The sequence below is a fragment of the Dermacentor albipictus genome, chromosome 7, assembly GCF_038994185.2.
Source record: "Dermacentor albipictus isolate Rhodes 1998 colony chromosome 7, USDA_Dalb.pri_finalv2, whole genome shotgun sequence".
Lineage (NCBI taxonomy): Eukaryota > Metazoa > Arthropoda > Arachnida > Ixodida > Ixodidae > Dermacentor > Dermacentor albipictus.
The window spans coordinates 110862466-110884461 of NC_091827.1; the positions used below are offsets into that span (position 1 = coordinate 110862466).

Below are 21996 nucleotides of genomic sequence, written 5' to 3' on the forward strand. Positions count from 1 at the left end.
TGGGGTAATTGGAGATAGCTGGGAGAGGCATTTGTACTGCATTGGATGTAAGAGGTTGTTGCTGATGAGGATGATCATCATATAGCGTTTAGAACTGTTATTTCTAATATGTATAATCTCTAATACGTGATTGCGCTATCAGTAATGCTTTCTTTTGTATGGTAGAAAAGTTATCAAATATTTAGTTTGCAGATCCTCCATTGTCGCGATAATCTATATCGACATAAACCTTTGCCTTGTGCATGCAGGTTTGGAGGTATACTATCTACTATATATGGAAAAGGATGGCAGTTGTGGCGTTGCTGAGTATCGCTACTACACGTTTGCTGACTGTGAGCACTAAATTTTTGTTTTCTTCTATTGTATGTCCTTGATTCCTGTCTCTCTCGATGTTCTTCACCTTTGCACTGTAAGCATACGTACGTTATAGAGATACAGAGGTATTCGAACTACTTATTTGATGTGAAGTCACCAAAGCATGTGATCGTAATCGGCTTGTGCTTATGCAAAAAATACTTGGGCTAGAGAACAGTCTGTATACCATAGGGTATTCCGGATGTACTACATTGATTTTAAATGTTTAGGTAGTATATATGCCAAAGTGTTAAGCTCACTGTCTATCCTTAGTGCGATTGGGTGAGAAACGCGACTCTAGATAGGAAAGTAATGAAGCCTCCATGAAATTTACAATTTGTCAGTCTTCTGTCTTATTCTGTCTACTTTTCCTGTTTTCCTGACCCTGTATAACTACTTTTCCTGTTGTAAAACCCCGGAAAGTATCTTGTAGTGTTGTATTATTTTCGTGTGCGCATTTTTCTTATGTATAGCATACGATACATAATGCTAGATTTTCTGTTTTCGTGTACGCGAGGCGTAACCATGTATGTAATATAATATTGATGCACTTGTTGTTGAAGTGTTCTGGTCTACCTCATGTTTTCCTGTTGTCTTTTTGCGAACTTGATGTATATTATTACATGCCTATGATGATGAAAGCCCGCTCCCTGTATGGGTCTGCAGAAGACCTACAGTATTGATAAATAAAAATAAAATAAAAAAAATCTGCATTGCAGATTTGTCTAAAGCACTCGTTCCACAGTACCTTCAATCTTTTAACTCACACTTTTATACATAAATAACAAAAAGATAAATCTCACCTGGAAATGAGGACATAAAGAAATAAATGCTTGGTATATCGTTGATACAGCTGCTGGAAGCACTTGGTTGAATTAGATGTTCCACTTGCCGAGAGCGTCCCCCACCACCATCTATTCTGCTATCACTACAGAAAAGCGGGTCACGTCCACCACCGCTCCCACTATCGCGAGGTGGGCATACGAGGATTTACCGTTGTACATGCCGCTTCCACAGATACGGGAGCAATCCGGAGATATCGCTGACTCCATATCAGCCACTCTATGGAGACTCCAAATATATTCTCATCTGCCATTCCCCAGCTGTTAATCTTCACTGCAGCGCTGACTGCATACTCACTCTACCTGTGGCCGGTCTGTTCGCCCGAATTCGGAAAACTAAATGTAGTAGCTGACAGACGTACAGTCGCGCCTTGCCTAAGTGCAGAAAATCCTCTGCCACCGCGACCGCCCCGCAAAAAGCATCACGACGAAACAGAAACTACTCGCCACACTGCAGACTAAACCTTGAAGCACAAGAAGCGCTGCGTAAAGAGGAGCTGACGACGCGATGTAGTAGCAGAGGCACAAGGTGTCGCAGACATTCTTCAGCGCCATTACCAAATCAAATAAAATTTAATTATGAACTTTTGCGCATTAAACCCACTTTCTGATTATGTGGCACGCCGTAGTGGGGGACTTCGGAAATTTCAACCACCTGGGGTTCTTTAACTTGCCCCTAAAACTAACTACATAAGTGTTTACGCATTTCACCGCCATTAAAATATGTCTGCCGTAGCAGGGATTTGATCCCGCGAGCTCGTACTCAGCAGCCCAACACCGTAGCCACTGTGCAACCACGGCGCGTATTACTAAATTAGCAACGAAAGAAAGAAACTACCCGCTTCAATGTTCTTCTCAACGTCCACATAGTAACCGCTTTTGGGGACACAGGAGCATACTACTCCATGACCAGTGAATCATTTGGCTCCCAGCTGCGGGATGTTATGACTACATAACTTGGTCTTCAAGTCGGGACAGCTCAAGGACACAAAGAATTGCTCACTGTAATCTCCATAAGAAGCCAAGGTAATAACTTAGAATGGCCTTCGACAATTATTATCCGCAACAATGTTCACGGGACGTAATCCTCGCCATGTATTATTAAGCCAATATGCCACAGTCCTCAATTTAATATACAATCAATACTTCTGTCTGCTAGTCAAGCTAATCCCTGCGATAGGAATCAAAGTCGCCATGTCCCGAATGGGTTTGAAGATCCAGTCATTGTCACTGTTTGCTCCAGTGGCATAACTTTCATCAGGGCGGTAAGAATCTCAGATGTAGAATGGGTAGTTCAGGGTCATCAACGTCTACTTCTTGATCGCGAAACTTGAATCGCAAGGTGCATCACTCGAAGGCGCAATGGATGGTGACAAATTTCAACAAAGAGCAGAAATACCTCTACAACCTCAGGGCGATCACATACACCAAAAATAATTATCCGTTTGCCATCTCAAATAGTTCCGCGTTTACCTCAACCTTTATTGTTCGCAAACAAGCCTTCAACATCAATTAAAGTATTCCTATTCGCAAGCAAAGACGGCTCAAATATCTTCTCCGACAAGACAAATACTGTCTTTCGTCATCATTGAAGATTCGACAAGCACTAGTTACATAGCATCTAACGATATCCCACGAATGCACTCGACCATTGCGACAGACCTTGTTCCGAGATTCAACAAGACATCGAAAACACATAAAAGAAGATATTGTTGGAATACGGCACGACGAAATTACCCAACATCCCAATAGTATATGGGTTTCTCCTATTGTCTTTGTGAAAAAGAAGGATAAAACTGTAATTTCTTGTCCGTTATAACCACATAGACAACATCACCAAGAAAGCCGTATGCATCACTCATGGACAGCTGATTCCTTGGACCAGCTCTATCATGCAGAGTATTTTTTTTACAATGGACATCAACACAGACCTCTGGGAAAATAAATTCAGCAAGAGCAATAGAAAAAAGAGCTTTTATCACGCTGAACAGCCTCTTCTGTGTTCAAGGTATTGCTAATCGCTATTTGCTTGGCGCACACTACTTTCCAGCGCATAAGGGAAAATGTATCAAATGACTTCAAATGTCTTTAGCTGTTTCGCGTACCTGGATGACATTGTCTTTGCGTGAAACATCGATCATTACCTTAGGCAGCTTGGTATAATACTAGGGCCTTAAAGTCAAGCGAACTCACCCTGCAACCAGAAGAGTGTCGATTTGCATATGAAGAGCTCCTGCTCGTGGACCACGCCATGAGAAAATGTGAAGTGTGTCCTAATCCGTAAATGGCAGCTGTCATCACTAAGTTTTTCGTAGTGAGCTTTGAGGAACACTCTTTTTTGCACGTTGGCATCACCTAACATGAGAGCCTGACCGAGCAGGCAAGGACCTAATAAGTTTTCGTGCCTACCTGATTCCACGCACTTCCTACGAATGAACCAAAAGGGAAACAGAGGTCCTGGGTTTGGTAAACCACAATCATATAAAACTAACAGGCAATGAAGCCAAGAATAACACATTGGTGAAGAACAGTGTTTGAAAGTGAAATGTAGAAAAAGAAAAGAGAAATGGAATAGAGGAAATCTTAAATTGTTGAGTTAACCTGACGAATGTAAAAAATGTAGAACACGTAATCAACCAAGTGAGTGGACGGATTAATGGCTGTCACTGTAGCCCAAGTGCTAATGCATTGCGCGCGTAATGTGTAAGCCGTGCGCTAGGTACCCACCGACGACAATCGTCTTTTCATCCACTTTATTTCTCTTTTCTTCACTGCTTTTTACATTGCAGTTTAAATAGAGCTAAATCATCCTATGATTTCCTTGGTTTCTTTGTCTGTTGGCATTGGCTGGTCCGTATTTAATATGTCAAACGTATGTAGCATTGAAAGAATTGTAAAAACACAGAGGACTCATCACTCCTAACACCAGCTGAAAGTAGGCTTCACGTAAGTTGTGCCACTTACCAGCATAAGGGCTCCTAACGTGTTTCATTCCCGGAGCAAGAAAAATTGTCTGGTCTCTTTTTGTCGGTCACATTATGGCATCAACTGCAGAGAAGGATATTTAATAGTTATAAAGATAGGAATTTTATCGTCAAAGTGTCTTGTAGACGAAGTGGAGCGAAATCTGTTTATGTACTATGTAGTTTTCGTAATAGTAAGTTATCACGTCTCCCTGTTGATTTTTACTGATCCTATAAATTGTGATGCTTTCACTTGATCATTTTTTATATTTAAAAATGTGTAATACTAAGTTTTCATATCTATGAATTCTGTAAGTGATGTTGCCGGTATTTTCGGTATTATCGAAGTATTCATGCTTATCGTCAAATATCAATGTGTAAAAAACAAGATAAACGAAGAGACACACACAGCAATTACACAGTCAGAAGTATGCGCAGTGTTTATCTCTTTACGTTCGTTTCTTGTGTATTCCACGCTGGTGTTTCACGATAATAAACAACGGCCCAGGCCAAATTTCGCTCTAGTGGGTTTCATGCTCATGAAAATGCCTAACCATATTCGTGGTGCTTTTGACCTTTTGTAATATTAGAACGATATAATCAAGTTCCAATTGATAAAACATTGCGTCCCAGTTGGCTGCATCTATTCCAAAAAAGTGCATAAATATATTGCACAAAGTCTAGTTGGCATCAATTCGAAACGGCTTTAATTATAGGAATAGTAGAAGAGAATGTCGGTATGATTTGTGGCAGAAAATAGACTCCAAAGAATGAAAAACTTCTTTAGCAAGCCTATTTCAGCAAGCCTCGACCTGGTAAATCGCTAATAAAAACAAGACAAATCAATGAAACACATTTCATACTCTCAGCCGATACTAGCATGGTGCGGGAAGTAGAATTATTAGGTAGGGTAAAAGGCAGCGACTATATGTTAGCGAAGTCTAGGCTTGGTTTCGATTTGAAGAGGTAAAGAGCTAAACTTGTCGGGGTGAAACAGGCTAAAAATGATGAATTCAGGCTGGTGCTAGGGCAAACAGACCTAGTGTTTTATAACCGGATGATAAACATAACATGAATTGATAAATGAATAAAGCTCTATTTGGAACAGTGACTTGTCACTCAAGGTTTGAGGGGCCTTTATTCAAGCAGTCCTCTGGCCTGGACCACCCACCAGGCCTCGGCGACGAGTTCGCGCTGGTTGAGCAGGTGCGGCTTGGCCATTGCAGCTTTGCATGGTTCAGTGAGGAGGCTTGAGTCTACGTCTGCTGCTGCTGGTTTTGTCGCTGTGATGCTCGCTCCGGTATTTTTCTATTGGAGTAGAAGGTGAGCGAGAGTGCCTGGCACATTTCAATGTGTGCAAGTGTAACTCTATAGAGTCGGTAGGAAATGACGCAATAAGATGCCGTGGGAGAAGGTATTGCTTTGGATTCGTCTGTAGTCGGTGTCTTCCTTTCTAGTTTTGGCTGTGGGGGAGGATTTATCCTGCGTCGAAGTCAACAGTGATGCAGAAGTCCTTGCTTGGTAACGCAGTGCTGTGGCTTGTGTTTACAACTACATGAAGGACAGGATCTCCATCAAAGCGATCAACTGCCGAACCACGGCGACACTCCCTCCTCCTCTCCTAAACTTACATCATGTGGATTCCGGGGTACGAGGAACTCGAGGGGAATAAAGCGGCAACACTGCATCTCGCGAAACCGTCAACCGGGCCACCTCCCCACAATATCTTAGATAACGTACAGGTAAATAATGAAACCGTAATTATGCTGATTTCACTTGCAGTAACTCAAGAGGAACATGAACCAGGAAGCCAATCAGCAGGTAAGCTCTCCCAATTAACGGGACTTATTAAAGAAGTGACAGCACAAGAAACGGTCCAACTCAACATTTCAAAGTTCACAGAATTCAGAGTTTGAGATTTTGCAGAACTGTCAAAGCTGACAAATAATAAGAAACATGGTAATATTTGAAATGATGCTATAGGAAAAAGTGAAGAAGCGGTATATTATCGCTAGAGCATGAGATCAGTGAGAAAAAACTTGACATCAGGTTTGGCACGATTTATGCAGTAAAAGATAAGCAGGGTAGTGTCATCAGCAATTCCCATGACAAAAAAAATCAACAAAATAATTTATACTGATATTTACAGTCCTCAGAGAATCCACGCATGCTTCATAGGAAGAGTGATGAACAAGATACACAGCCTCCTTCTATAACTAGACATGAAGTCAGGCGCGCATTGGAAGACACTTCCAATGCGCGCCTGATGATCAGAGAAGGAGACAGAATCTCTCCAATGTTGTTCATTGCACACTTAGAACTAACACGGCAAGCTGGGCCTGTTGGTGATTGAACATGTTCCTATCGGTGGGCATTGTGACCCAGACGAAAGACAAGAGGAAGTTCACGATACATAGAACACATAGTCAAGCTATTGGACTGGAAAGGCTAGTATGGAGGACCAACGGCGTATATCTGAGCATTCGCCAGTTTGCACATGATGTTGACCTGTTCAGTAGAACTGCGGAATAATTGCAACGAATGATTGATGATGTAAACTGAGGAAGTGAAGAATAGGGTTGAAGAATAATATGCAGATGACAAATGATAATGCTGAATAGCTTGGCAAGGGAACCAAAATTCCTCACCTCTAGTAAGCTTCTAAAGTGTAAACGCTTATCTAGATCAATTAGTAGCAGGTAACGCTGTCCTTGAGAAGGACCTTTACAGAAGAATGGAAATAAACTGGTGTCCATATGGCTTGCACTACCGCACTTATCCTACAGGGTGAAGTTTATTATGGCCATTCAAAGAAAAATCTTACAAATAATGCATTCCATATACCCTAGCATAACCGACAGGAACTTGGAGGCTAACAGAGAAGCTGGAAAACAAGTTGAGGGTCATGCAGGAAAAATGTAAGGCATAACGTTAAAGGACAGAAAGCAAGCCGTGTGGATTAGAGAGCAAATGGCCATAACCGATATTCTTGTTTAGCAATACAAGAAAAAATGAAGCTAGGCAAGCCAAGTTATTATCAAGGAAGATAGCCGCTGCACCATTAGAGTTACGAAATTGGTAGCAAGGGAACGGCAGTTAAGTCAAGGACTATAGAAATTGAGATGCGGTGAAGAAAGTGGGAAATTTGCATGCGCATATTTGAAACTGCTTGCACAAAGTAGGGGTAATCGGAAATCGCAGAGAAGGCTTCGTTCTGCAGTTAACAGAAAATATGCGGATCCCACGCAGTGTGAGAAAAGATGTAAGCGAAGCTTTCTTTGCTGATTGCGTTGATTGACGATAATTAAAGATGATGTTGATGGCGCATGTTTAATTTGTTCAGCTTTTAGTCCAACACGAGAGTGGTGAGTTCTTGGTAAACGTTACCTTGTGCGCACCACTTCTGATTGTCTGCCTAGTACACAGAACACACCAGGGGGTGGGGGGCAGGCTTGTTTGAGTCATTTTCTGGCACCATATACAGTAAAAGCTCGTTAATTCGAACCGCAAGGGGAAGTCGCTTCAGTTCGAATTAACGAAAGTTCGAACTAACGAAAGTGAAGGAGGGCAACAGTACACTGCGATTTGGAAGCATTAGGGCATGTCAGAAATTTGGCGTGTCAGAAAGTGATGGCGTGTGCCGCGGGCACACGCCCTCTTCAAGTCGAAGCTCTGGATCCGACTGTGCCACACCACCGATGTCCACCGAAACGAACGTTGGCCGAGGCTTAACACCATCACAATGAATCGCGACGGCCGATACCTCCTAGACTGCCGAGACAAAGACGCTGAACATGTGAAGGTGGCGAAGGCCCTGATTCGTTGGCTCTTGATTGCAAGCGCAGCTGCGACGTACTTGATTCGCTGTGTTTTGCAGCTTGCCGTGCCATCTCCACACAACATTAGCAGCTGTACAAGATTTGCAAAGCCTCTGAGATTCGCAACGGGCAAGAAGTCTCGGAGGTTACGTAGAACGGAGAGGCGGCAGCCGCCGCTGCCTTCTGGCTGACCCCGCGTCTGTTAGATTTTTTTCCGATTTTGCCTTCTCTCGCCGTTCTCTCCGTTTCGGGGGCAATACAGCCTTGTGTGTAGGCAGTAGGCGCGTTTCTCTGGCTATGTGCCAGGCGAGCGTAGTTCGAATTATCCGTGAGGGAACCTTCTCGCGTTCGAATTAACGGACTTTTTTATACATAGACTTCTGTGGAGCTTGGCCGAACCAAATCGTACAGTTCGAATTATCCATAAATTCAAATTATTGAAGTTCGAATTAACGAGCTTTCACTGTACTTCACAACCTCTGCGAGGGTTGAGCATTGTCAATGTATCACATGGCACATCGCATCGGGGTAGAAGTTTTAAACTTTATTTTGCATAATGGCGCTGTACGTGCCAAAAGCACAATCCGATTAAGACTCACACCGAGGTGGCGTACTCCAGAATAATTTTGCACCATGGCGATACCTAAAGTGTCCCTAAATCTAAATGCACGAGTGTTTTTTTATTATTATTTCACCGCCATCGAATTATGGTTGCCGTGTTTTGGATTAAATGGGCCACCTCGAGCAAAGCCACAGCCGCAAAGCTGCAACGGCGGGCACACAAGTGTTGATTTGACGTCTAACCGCTAGCGTAGTGTAGCCTAGAGCCTATGGTGCGCTTTATACGGCTCTGCTTGTGCACGCCCTGCGTAAGCTTTCCGCTCGACATGTTCGCATGTTATTGTTTTTTTTTTTTCACAAATTGTAGAACCGTACCGTAGCGTACCTCGAACCTAAATTTATACCATTAGCTGGTATCCACATTAGTGTCCATAGCACTAACACTTCCTTGCCTTCTCAAGTCACCTTTTCCTAATCTCTTCCTCGTCCCCTTTGCATGGGAACTGGGAGCGAAAGGGGGGAAGGCTCTTAATCACTCGTTTCGCGACTGCGTCGGTTTTGCCCATTGTGTGCCTGCTCTCCCTCCACATTTCTGCTATTCTATCTAGCTTCCCTCTGGGCTTACACGTTCGTAGAAAGGCAAGCGCTGCATTTTTTTCAGTGCTTGGCGAAACTCACAGATAATTACAGCTGTGAAGAGGCTAATGCAGCGACGCCGAAAAAGCTCCAAGGACACTGTGCATATTCGACGCCAGGCAAAGGTGCAAAAGAGTTCGCCGCGTTGCCTTTACTCTTTGTAGTGCTACTGACACGTATACGCACGTATTTATCCATCCTGCGATGCGGTGTGCCAGACACTACACCAGCAATAATGGAAAAGTCGAAGGAAGTGTCAAAGAATGCTTCGCTTGGAAATAGGTTGCTGAGGCTTATAATAATTTTATATTTATAATAATTATATGATTTCCTACTCTTCATAACTTACATCCACCCTGGTTGTTTAGGGGATATGGTTTTTGTCTGCTAAGCATGAGGTTGCGGGATGGAACGGCGGCCGAATTTCGATGGCCGCAAAATGCGAAAACACCCGTGTACTTAGACTTAAATGTGCGTTAAAGACCCCTAAGCGATTTAAATTTCCGGGGTCCCCCACTACGGCGTGCCTGATGATTATATGGTGCTTTTAGCCTGTAAAAGCCCATAATTTAGTGGAATCTACTTTACTGAAATGTTATAATTGTGATTGCTCTCGCTTAGACGAGCAAAGCGTTTACGTTCCTTCCGTATATATTGCTTGACATCTCATTCAAAGATGGACTCCGCTAAAATCTCGGATAATAAAAATACCCTGAAAATTTATTTCGAGGGTTTTACTTGTGGAACCTACGATGTCATTATGGGGCACGACGAAGCTCGGGACTCTAAAATATTTTCAACCACATGGGGTTCATTACCATGTACCGACTGCATTGTACACGGTGTCTTTCGAATTTCACCCCCATAAAAATGCGGCCACTTCAGCCCGCATTCAAGCCCGCCAACTCGTGCTTAGCACCTCAACGCCAAACCACTAAGTAACCACGGTGCGTCCTAAAATAGCCTAGCTTCAGGACGCGTCGATAAAAAACAACCTGCTCGCAAAATATTACGTTTGAAGCGCAAACGGTTTTATTAAGATAAGCGAGAAAAAGCGACCTTTCAAACGCGAAAACTCAAATGAAAGCCATTTGGTCGCTGCAATAATCCAGAACTCAACACATTGATAAGCAAGATGCTGGAAGCTAACTAGCTTCCACGAGAAGCGATGCACAGGTTAGGAGGTGAGAAAATTTGGTAAGTTGGAGAAATGAGGAAATATGCAGGCGCAAGTTGAAATCAGCCAGTGAAAGACAGGGTTATTCGATATCGCTTGGAGAAGCCTTCGTCCTGCAGTGAAAGTGAAGATAGGATGATGATGATGAATATGATGATGAATTAGATTCCTCTCTTTCAACTTAGTGCAGAATATATCCGTGTACAGGTTGGTCACTGCCTTTCATAATTTACTGCTCAAGCAGCTCAGTACTGGGTGGTGGTGCGTTATCAACAAAGGGGACGCTGTGATACCTCATCGTAAAATATGTAGTGGGCTCATAAAATGGCAAGTTGACAAAGAGGGGGTGCCGTAATAGGCAATTTGTTCCAGCAGTTGTGCAGCCGGTGATCTAGGGCACTTGCCAGCTGCCAGCGTCCACCATGGCGTTGCTAGAGTTTTTCGGACGAGGGATGTACACTCGGTGTTAATAGCCAAAGCAATGCCAAATATTGTAAGTACGGTGTCCAGGAGCAATGTTAACTATCGGATATCGCTGACGTGAACTAGAAGCTAACTCAGCTAGCTCGTCTAGAATTCGGCGGGCATTCAGCCAATCATTTTGATAGTTGCCAGATGTCGCTAATAGAAGAACCACAACGATGCACGAGAGTTGTTCTTCAAGCGGTGTACCGCCAGACGCCACCCAGATGTGTCCTGAAAGAATGAAGGAATGTGGGTGAAAGCTTTAACCGTACTCCTCGCTAACGCGCCCATTCCTGGAACTGTGTATGTCACCTATAACATTTACAGGCAGCCGGCAAAGCTCACGTTATATGACCGGCGCACAGGAGCCGCACGTTGTTGTAAATGAAGTCCGCTATGTCTTTATAATAAGCTAGTCGACGTGAGGGCCTCTGCATTAGGTAACAGTCAAATCCGATAGGCAGGCTCTTGAATGCAGAAAGCCACGCCAGGCTACAACTGGACCATGTTTAACATGTAGGCCGTTCGAATAGATCGGAAAACTGAGCTGCAGCTCTGAAGCGCTCTTCTGCCATGGACATATTGCCGTGGTTTGTCAATGATTTTAGAGTAACAAGACACTAGATAGTGAAGAAAAAACGCGGCTGGGTACTCTAAAAACAACAAAAAACTTAGTGTTGGGCCCGCTTGTGATGAAAGCGCGGCTCATCCACCTGCTAAACCAAACACGTCAGTGATACTGGAACATCCTGAGATAATGGAGACGACCTGCGGTAAACTCGCTGACGCTGCCGTCCACGATATTAATAAAGTAGGTCTGTATGTTTGCTCATATGATGTGGTTGGTACATGCGATAGAGTATGAGGTGTGTGATGCATGCACAGAAGTCCCAGCGCAATATACGGGAAAAGCTTGCAGAAGAGTTGGCATAGGGTGAATTCGACATTGGAATGACGCTGCACGCGCACGTTATGAACTGAAATGCTCAGGTTATATTTCAAAGAAAAATACCTTCCTACAAGGCAGTAATCAATTTAAATTTCATTACCTGTGCATGGACAATTGAGAGTGGAACATTCTGGAGCAGAAATTTTATTGGCTAGGTCATACTAAGATTTAAACATTTCATTGGAAAGTTTTTTAGGAACTACAATGTTTTGGATAATAATGATTACTTCTTTTTAGGCGACTGCAAAAAGCAACTAGGTAAGTAAATGTTCCTTACATAAGGTCTTATTAGATGGTCTGTTTTTAGCATGGGTATTTACGGGTATTTTTCAGTGAGCAAAATAGGTGCGCATCATTCTGCCATTTACGAGATTACTTACTAAACGTGACATCGAATCTCCCACATGATTTTTGTTTGGTTACATTACGAAATGCTTCAGCTGAGAAATGGTGTGAAAAGCTGAGAAAAGTATGCGTTGTTGTATAAGGAGATAAATATAGAGCCGTGGCCTACTATTATCCCCTCCACCACTACGGTAACAGTCAACAGCAACCGCTAGAGGCAAACGCGTTAGTTCTGAAACAATGGGCTCAGCTTAGGCTGTTCTGAGGACTAGCATGCGATCGTTCCTAAAAAAATACGCCGAATATTATAACGTAGTGCTTCCGTTACCCCGGTCTCCAAGCATGTGTAAAAATCATTTCTGCCGAACTTAGCATAAGAAAATAGGCTATGCCTTACACAACGGGGATCTACCTTTTAGTCCTTATATGAATGAACCCGGAATACAAATTGGTTTTAACGCGATAGCGTTAAGGAGCTCGTGTCGCAGAAAAGCCGGTGTCGTCGGCGTCGGTGTCGGCGTCGGTGTGCCTGCCTAAGTTAAATGTTCCTCTCCATTAAAGCAGATAAAAGCGTTTGAAGAATTTTCGCTGTGAACCAGAAAAAAATTCTACTGCCCTTTTTTCCGAAAATAGGATATAAATGATAAATATAAACCTAGTTTTACTAAGTTGCCTCAGTATGCGGTATACACCATACGGTTAAGAGCCAAGCAACGGCGGAGCCGAAGTGCTTTTGTAGATTGTCTCTTTTGATAGTATTCAGCGTGCGTTTTCCTCGAGACGTACAAAAAATAATTGTTCAATAGGTGAAGCTGCAGCGGAAATGTGGCAACTGCAGCTGTACCTATTGCTCGGGTCAACGAGCACAGGTGGCCTACGACCACCATGAAGAAAAACTGTTGTCTGCGGCGCTCTTGTTTCCGTTCACACTGGTAGATGATGGGCCAGATGATTTATGTATCAAATAGGGGCTCCTCATCCTCACGCTTTTGGCGCATGAGGGAGCAACATCGTCACATACCGCAATTTATCTGCTCCAGTTGGTCGCTTATGCTATTTTTATTTCTTCTGCAGCTGTACAAGTCCAATGCTGCTGAGTTGAAGCTTTACTAAAGGGCTGTAGCACTTCCTGGGTGGATTGTTGTGTTACAGGATTGGGCAAATGGAATAATAAATGTTGATTAGGGTTGAGGATTGGGTCAGTTGGTATTGCTTTCTAGAACTGGTACAGCGCAACATACAAATGAAGAAACAAGTGGAGCCGGCTCTGTTCCTTTATATATCCGGCTCGGCTTATTTCTTCATTTGTATATTGCGGTGTACCAGATCTAGGATATATGTTAAATTATCAGAAAAAAAGACAACGCCAGAACTGAATGATTTGTTTCGTTCGCTGGTCAAACACACAGTTTTAGTCACCTGCAATATCATCACTCAATTATTTTTTTTCGACATGCTCAGCACTTTTACGTCATTTTTATAAGGGATTTGCATAAACAATATAACCCTTTGGTAAAATCTGGCTACGGGTGTTTTCGGCCCCCATGACTCATCGTGAGCGATGAACGCAGACTGACTCTTTCTGACAGTCGCATGTCCCACCAGGCCTTTATTGAACAAATATGCATTGATACACTATGCCCAAAAGAGCTAAGACACACATATACACACAAACACACTCACACACGCGCACACACGCACACACACACACATACATACATACATACATACACACATATATATATATATATATATAAATATATATATATATATATATATATATGTGAATATATATATATATTATACATAAGCAGTTATCACATATGATCAGAAGCTATTGAGGTAATGTGAAGCCACCGTGATCATTTTTGTTCAGATGCAGTGTAACAAATTGTCGCTGGTTGTAATTTCTCTTTTTCTCCTTCAGTGCAGGAATGTATGAATACATCAGGTAAGCAGATCGTGCTTGTTTATTGTGTGTGTGTAGTTGCTTGTGTGCCCATATTCTTTATTGCGCAATGACTACGTAGTTTATGCGATACGAATGGCATGCTCGACATGTTCTTACCTGTCATCCTCTACCTCTACGTCGACATCTTCACATAAGCCCAACAAGCCAGCGCTCGTAAAGCAGATGAGCTTCATGGTCGCTACTTTGAGCTGTGGCTCAACTATTCCGCAATACTTGCTGCGGGAACCGGCGTCAATTTCAGTGTATGTAAAAAAGGCACAGTTCCAGTGGTTCAATTCTCTTTTCCAAAAGGAAATAGAAGCATTGAAAAGGTAGCAGACACCAAACGCCTACACACGGAAGGGGTTCCAAGTCCCCAAGACCTCCTCCACCGTGTCCAATAAATTGCGAGAAGACGCCAATCATGAGTCGCCTTAATTGATTAAAATTTGAATATATCTGCACGTCCCACTTACTGCCACGAAAGTTTGAGGTATGGCTTTAGTAGCAGGTTCAGATATGCTGAAAGCTGATTTCTGCTAAGATGCACCGAAACCACGGTATCATTATTGAGAGTTGTATACGCTATATCAGCTTTTAGTAAATTTAGGCTAAAGATCCAATGACTCAAGCGAAAAGCCAGACACTCAACCTGTACCGTGCCGTCATCTTGCGCTGCATTCATCCAGCTACTCGGGAACCAGTTGTTGGCGGTTGGCGTCGTCTGCAGGATCCATCTTGCTACTGTCATCGCCAGTCAGATGATGGCGACTGGTATCAGCTACAGATTGCATCTCATCGCTGCCATTGAGTTCAGTTCGCTGCCATGCATTGAGATTTAGAGTAACGTTTAGGCAAGAAATGCTTCATGCGATGTCCATGAGTACGTCCGGCAGTAGGAGTGAAAGATATGGGGTTTATTCTTTATCATTCACATATTGATCCAAGTCCTCAGATTTTTGTCAGAGCTCAGACTACAGATTTCAGTCAGAGCCTGCAGACGTCAGGACACCTCAGCACAGCTCTAGCTGAACTGAAGGTCCGCTTTTAACCTACCCTTTTTCCCTAGTTGCGTACACAAGAGAATTCCACGACCTTGCTGCGCCCAATTCCAACCATTGAAGCAAGGACGAAGCAAACTGGAAACAGATATTGCTCGCGCTTCTCCGAAGAAACAGGTCACGCTCCCTCCACGATAGTCGTGACAAGACTCGAAGAGAGGGGGACAAGACTCAAATGGGGTGAAGGAGCGAGCACGTGGGAATCACGTTTACAAGCATATATGTAATGGCCCGCGCTAATAAATTTTAGCCAGTTGGTTAGAACAGAAGGGATGAGGACAATGGCATCACGATGGTAGGATCTCGAAACTGAAATGACGATGATGGAACGACAAAGAGGGCACGGCAACCATGAGCAGTGGCCTAGTGTACCTCGCGGCCAGTAGACAAATTTTGCCAATGGGTCCATGTAAGAAGATAGATAGATAGATAGATAGATAGATAGATAGATAGATAGATAGATAGATAGATAGATAGATAGATAGATAGATAGATAGATAGATAGATAGATAGATAGATAGATAGATAGATAGATAGATAGATAGATAGATAGATAGATAGATAGATAGATAGATAGACTTAAAACTAGTGAAGTAGGCAAGGAATGCTAATCGCATTACTAAAACATATAAGTCATATCCCACCCCTAGAGGAATAGAAGGTATAACACTGCAATGAATAGGCGCTGCTAAGCATGCACTGCCCTTCTGTGCGACAGATTGGTCCGGTAACAGATGCAAATATTTAACAGCTCTAGTGAAAAGTAGGCGTTCATCTGCTATCACAAACATCCCACACCAGCAGAGCTGGGCGAAGGCTAGTGAGGTACTGCGAAATCACAAACAAGAAACACAAGCGCTGGCAACGAGTCCCTCCTACGTCCGCTAACGGCGTTTCTACGGCATTTGCGATTTGCGCGGCCAACGCCGTAAAATGCGCCGCAGTTGTCTCCACACTATGCGGAACGGCAGGCGTGAAACACATCGAGGTACCTTAGCAGCCGCCGGAGAACGCCCATCCTCTTTCGCCTGAACCCCCTGCACCGCGCACCACAGGAGGGGTGCACGAATCCGGGCCGCGTTCCTCCCTCGTGTGCGCGCCGCTCCTTCTTTCCTCCTTGGCTCCACCCACTCTTGCCACGTCGCTATGCTGCGCGATGCTATTTTTACACCTTGTTTTAACTCAGTCTAGGTTCTTTCCTCCCAGCTCAGCGGAGCTGCGCAGGCAGAGAAACCCAGCGAGGTTTTAGCAGCTCCACTGTAAAATACAGTCCTATAAGTTGCCACAACGCGTCGTAAGATGAGCATATGCATGGTGATGTGGCTTGAAGTTGTGTTCAGGCCAGGAGTACTTCCTATACTTCCGGGTATAACAGTGAAAGAAAAAGGGTAATTTTATATTAGTTTCCCTGCCCCCAGATAAGAAGCCCACTCCATGTATGAGTACATTCTATGTCGGACCTCAGATCAGAACACGGCAGCACTTCACACTGCACCAAAGGTATCCGGTTTTGGAACAGTCGTCTTCCCTAGGAGACTAGATAGAGCATCTGATTAATGTATAATCGTCAATCACAACCGTCGAACAGCTTGCAAAATCCCTCCCATGCTGTTGCGCTGTTCTGTCGGACTCCACCTCCTGTGATGCACCATCGTGCCAACATGCAAGGCAACCACGTCACAACCTCCAATACTCATGTCGACGCAGTTTCCGCGTTAGTCCTCGACGTTGGTCCCTTTCATAAATTAGTGGGCTCTACACGAGAGTGAGCTTGCAGCAACCGTTCACAGTTGTTACCGTGCCTACAGAATCCGGTGGTCAGAAACCATTGAGAGCAGCTCTTTTGTCAACCCGCCAACAGTCGGGGCCAGGGCTGTCTTGACGTCTGGATGGGCGCTGATAGAGTGGCTGACTCGCGCGAAACACCGCAGCAATTCACTTTGTCGTGTCTAAACGTAACAGGCTCCACGACCAGCGGGATTTTCGACCTGAGGCTGACAAGCTGTCATGTCGCTTGAAGCATAGAGTTTTACCCTTTCCGTCGAGGGGAGGGAAAGGGAAAAACCGAGTTTAAGCCGGACGGTGACGTACTCGTGTCCCTACGCCTACGTACTCGTGTCGGCAGTGTGACGTCAATAATTAGGCACGTGACTTCCAGAAGTATACAAGGCAACATCTGTTATTTGTGTGACAAGTTGCTTGTATTGACGAATTGAAGTTTACAGAATAAACAAAACACACAAACGGAGTGTTTGCGTTCGCACCGAATTTCGCACCGAAGGAAGAGAGATGTATTTTCACTTTGTCTGCTTGTTTTCACGGTCATGTACTCATGTGCGCAGGTCCCAAAACTATGCAATTTGTACCGTGTACCCGTGCGTGATTATGCTCGGTGATCCGCTTGTGTCGGCCTCAGTATTCCTGTAGCACGGAATTATACTGGCAGTAATGTGTGCTTGTACACAGCGCGCAAAATCGTGTGCTACCCGAAGCGACAGAACCACAACTTTTCGCGCGCGACGCCGTCAGCGGAAATGCGCAGCACCGAAAAAAAACGAGCAAAAAAATGAAGGTGGGGCCCCTGACGTATGCGTCACGCGATCGTAGACATTCGGCATGGGAGAACGCAGGGAAAGAATTTCGCTTGCGGAGGCTAGACGGGGCAAGTGGAGAGACTTTCTCGCTTTGCATTCGAGCTTGCCTTCTGAAATCAAGGTTTCGCGGCACTGAAATATTTCTGTCTCGGCTATTATGAGCCGATTTGAGAGATTTTTGCAGAAGAACGTTCCCTAGTGGACACGCAAGAACTTTCAGACCGTAAGCAAATAAAAGCAAAGGACCCTATAACTGCGCGCCGGAAAGCGACTTGTGTCGTCCGTTATTATTATTTTTCCGTTTGCTGTCCTCCACAGTAACAATTAGGCCGTGGGGAAGGCTTTTGATAGTACTGTGCGCTACAGCTCTGTGGCATAAAGCTACGACTTGCCACATACTCATCCGCAAGCTGTGCTGCACATTTAACAGACACGTCTTCCTGCCTGTCCTAACAAGAACGAACAGGTTATCCCTCAGGATGCCATAAAGTTGTTCTAATTAGATTAAATATGAGAGTTTGCTGACGTTATCCGCCCCCGCTCTTTGCACCCACTCTGAAATATTATCATTCTCGTTAAATGCAAACTGAACAAAGCTTTAATTAGGTCTCAATCTTTCCTGTCGAAATCTCGTCCGAACTTCCTGTGTTGTGAGCCTATATTTTGCGAGCAAACCCAACTTCAGTGAACTGTACACGCCTTCCTCGGCTGCACACAGTCAGGCTATGACTTGCGAGGACTCTCCAGGGAGTAACGCAAGCAACCACTCCAGCCATGTGCCCTGGTGAAATAATTGCTCCTGATAAATTCGTTAAAAATAATTAGGTACAGACGGATGTCATCGTCTGTTTTGCGCAGCTGAAGCAAATGCTTTATTTTAACGCTTTCCATATGTGGCGGTGCTGCATCCGCTCCGTGTGGTAATCGCGCCTGTCTATTTTTATTTTCTCGACGTCACTTTCTGCCGCTTATTGTTCCCTCTTTTCCTGCCTCTCCTTTTCTTCTGCTGTTTCTTTCTTCTTGTAACATATCTTTTTTCAGGCATATGGAGCTCGTCCTCCTCAAAACCCACTTCGCCTAACGCAGTACACATTTCGGGCTTCCTCCAATCATGGTTAATCTCCAAAGCGAGCACTGCTGCCAATAGCAGCAGCTCCTCTTTTGTTTTAGCACTCTTATACTCATGCTTTTCCTATGTCTGACAACTTCGCATGCATTGCCCGTACTCTCCGAGGCGATGAGAGCTAATTGCCCAATAGATCCCTGTCCTGGCCACCCGGCAAAGCGTAGTTACTCCACCACTCACCCACACTCGACCTTGAGAATATCGTGTCTCCCGGAGCCACGTACCCAGGTCCGCTTGATCCCAGATCGAGTGGACTGCCTTCCAATGCTCTTCCTTCAACTTTGCTTGAGTCGTCCCAGCATTCAGCCCGTTACTACGATGGTTGTGCCTCCGTGTGCCTCGAGTGGGAGCTCTGCTGATCCCAGATCCACAGAAGTTCCTCTTCCATCAGCAGTTGACCTTGAGCTTGCGAAGGTCGTGTCTCCAGGAACCACGTTCCCAGGTCCGCCAATCCCTGATCGTGGAGACTGCCTTTTTCATCTCACCACTGACAACCAGTTTGTTGCGGCTCGGGGTCGCGTTCAGCCCAGGAATCCTCCGACCACATTGATGAGTGCATCCGGAGACAGGAGCAAAGGAAAAATGTTTATTTTAGATTAGTTACATTGCCTCCAGCTATGAAGTCGATTCCATGTAGGAGCGCATTGAATGTCTGAGCTCTCATCAGGACACGTGAGCACCTGCCTCTGCACTAAAGGTGTGCGCTTTTAAAACAGTCGTCTCCCTTATGAGACTAGACTAGGGAACCTGATTGTTTCTCGGCTTACCATAATCGTCGAGCCGCTCGCAAAATTCCTTTCATGCTGTCGCACTGTTTTGCCGTACTCCGCCTCCTATAAAGCACCATCGCCCTCTCACACGAGGCAACCACGTCGCAATCTGGGAAACTCTAGTCAACGCAGTTACCGCGCTGGTCCTCGACCTTTGCCTCTTTTATATATTAGTGGGATCAAACTGCCGGACACCTTGCAGTGACCTTTGATGCTTATCACCGTGTCCACAGAATCCGGTGGTCGTTGTCCCCTGAAGGAAGCTTCTTTGTTGACCCATCAACAGATGGCGTCAGGACCCTGTCGACGTCTTGATTGGCGCTGATGAAGGGGGGAGGGGGTGCTCAGTGGGAAACTAAGGAATTTCCTTTCTTAGGCTGAGGCGTAGCAATACTTTGTGAACGATGTGGTGTTCGGCATCTTCTGGTTTGAATGAATTTTCATAATTTTGATATTATCGAGCATTTAGGATGAATATGACGTGAATTTACATTCTTGCGCCTTTTTTCTCTCAGTGCCAGTTATAAACCCAGTTCTAAATGAATTCAATAATTGTAAAAAATTGCGAAAGTGGGGAGCTTCTAAAAAGGAAGGAAATCTGTTGTTCGATGTTTTATAGGTAGGTTTCGTCGGAATCCTTTGTAAGCATATATTAGCAGATAACTATATAATTTCTGTGCTTTCCACTGTTTAGGTGCTGGACGCTGCAAAGAAGGTGAATATACTGGTTGCCAATACCCTTTCTGAATGCTCTTTGCTTCAATTTTATTCATTTCCCAGCGTATTAGTAGCGAAAACGTTAAATTCGCTATTTTGTGTGTTCGTCAATGTTTCATTATAATAACGTTAATGCTTAATTGCACTTATTCTGCCTAAAAACGCCCTTCGAAAAAAAGAAATAAAATAAAAGTATGCACTAAATTGTGTATATTCAAATTTTAAGTACTATACAAATTAAAACAATAAACATCTGTTAAAGGACAGACCTTGGCCTTATTGCTGCGTTATGGAAAATTAAGAAATTGATTATTTGGTCTTTCAGTGTAACTATTCTATACACGTAGAAAGGCTTCTACTTATAATACAAGCTATTCCTTGCACTCAGCTTTTAAGAATATTTGACAATTTCGGAAAATCATCTTTCCTACCAATTTTCTGCAGCGTAATTGTATTCGAAATTGTTTTGTTCGCTTGGAAAACACCGAACGAATAATTTCCAAATAGCATAATAATATTGCACAACAGCTACGTTTTCACAAAGTGTCCTAATATACGTATATTTTAACAAAGGCTGGCCCACCAGCCGAAATGTCAGTGTAATATACCGTGGTTATTCAACGCACGTCCTAAACTTTTCGTCAATATATATATATATATATATATATATATACTAGAAAAAAGCAGTTCTGGGCCCGGGTAAATATTGACAGTGAAGTAAGCCGCTGCATACGCGCGTCTACTTCACTGTATATATATATATATATATATATATATATATATATATATATATATATATATGTGTGTGTATATATATATATATATATATATATATATATATATATATATATATATATATATATATATATATATATATATATATATATATATATATATATATATAATTCTTCACTTATTTACCGAACAGATTCGCTCGGTGTATCGACCTTTTCCAGAGATGCAGCAAAGTTTCGCAACAGCCTCGCAATATTTTCAGGTAGCAAAAGACAGCGAAATAGAAAGTAACCTTTTTGACTCAAACAGTATAGGGCCAAAGAGACTGCTCGTGGGTAACGGTGCTATTCCCGACGCATTGGTCAGCCCCCTCATCACTGGCTGTGTACATGTCATTGACATGGTCCCCATTACGCGTGCTTTTACATGAGCGACGAAAACGCAAGCCAATTTGTCTGTCCTTATCGAATTGAATAAATTGCGTTAAATAAAGAAACAAACAAAGAAGACCGAACGGCTAGAGAACTTACTAGTTGGTAACGTCTATATTCAGGGTGAGTTCGCGTGGTCATTGCCCTCATCATTGGAGTTGTTAGTTATTTGACAAGTTCTCCAGGACGGGTGTGAAGCGGTCAGGATGTGAGAGGCCTAAGCAAATGAATTCGTTGCGCATGCTTTTACCTGGTGAAGAAAATGCAAGCCATTATGTGGCTTCCTGATCAAACACAGGTGTTGCAAAAGGAGTGTATGTGTGAAAGAATAATAAAAGTTCATACAAAATCTTTTTTCTCAATAAAAATAATTATTTCACAAAAACACTTATTAGAATAATGCAAAAACAAACAATATAGGAGAAGCAGGGCCAGAGTAAGTTCCGCGGAGTACTAAGAATTGATCGTGGAAAAAAGAATTGGCAGAGGCTTAGCTTGGCT

The 21996-nt window shown here is 43.6% G+C and overlaps 1 long non-coding RNA gene across 1 annotated transcript; it reads left to right on the forward strand.

The window, feature by feature from the left end:
• Positions 1-265: 265 nt before the first annotated feature.
• Positions 266-14060, forward strand: LOC139047581 (uncharacterized). Its single transcript, XR_011507235.1, has 4 exons — positions 266-332; positions 5942-5980; positions 12003-12023; positions 14038-14060. It is a non-coding gene; the product is annotated as an uncharacterized lncRNA (long non-coding RNA).
• The last annotated feature ends 7936 nt before the right edge of the window (positions 14061-21996 follow it).